This window comes from Macaca mulatta, chromosome 4 (assembly GCF_049350105.2).
Source record: "Macaca mulatta isolate MMU2019108-1 chromosome 4, T2T-MMU8v2.0, whole genome shotgun sequence".
NCBI lineage: Eukaryota > Metazoa > Chordata > Mammalia > Primates > Cercopithecidae > Macaca > Macaca mulatta.
In genome coordinates, this window is record NC_133409.1 from 153,371,050 (window position 1) to 153,371,845 (window position 796).

Below are 796 nucleotides of genomic sequence, written 5' to 3' on the forward strand. Positions count from 1 at the left end.
CACTCCCGAATTGTGGCTCTGGCACTGTCCCATGACCTGCTACGTAACTGTTCTCTCCACAGTGGTCCTGCTCCTGTGAGTCACAGTGTGTCATTTCTCCACCTAAAACATTCCAGTGGCTCCACCTTGGTCTTGTGAAGCTTCTGGAATGTCAGGCACGTGAGCATATGAGGGTACACCTGGTTCATTGTAGGGATTAATTTTTGTTGACTGAATGAATGAAATATGAGTGTATTAAATTGCATCACAGAAAATTATAAAATGTAAAATACTGAAAAAGTTCAGAAAGATTTTATTTTATGTAACTAGTTTGCATATTAATTCATCAATTCATTCATGCACTACCACGACCGGCAAAACAACACCCATTTATCTGCTTATAGTTCCTTGCTCAGAAATCTGGGCAAAATGTGGAGAGAATCTCTGTTCTGGGCTTCCAAAAGCTGTGTTTTCATTTTGAATCCTCCTTCAGGCTTATACAGAGGTGGCAGAATGAAGTTTCTGGCAGTTGTAAGACTGAGGTTCCTGTTCCTTGCTGGCTGTCAATATAGAGAACAGGGAGGGCTGCGCTCAATTCCTGGTGCCCAACAGCGTTCTTTCCTACACAGCCTCTTCATTTTCAAAGCCCATGGTGGAGGAAACCCCGCATGCTGAATCCGTCTCACACTGTATTTCTCTATGCTCAGGAAGAACCCAGTCCTTTCAAGGACTCACCTGATTAGGACAGTCCAAGCAGGATAAACCCAGTCTAAATTCAACTAATTGAGGTCCTTAATTATATCTGCTAAATCCCTTC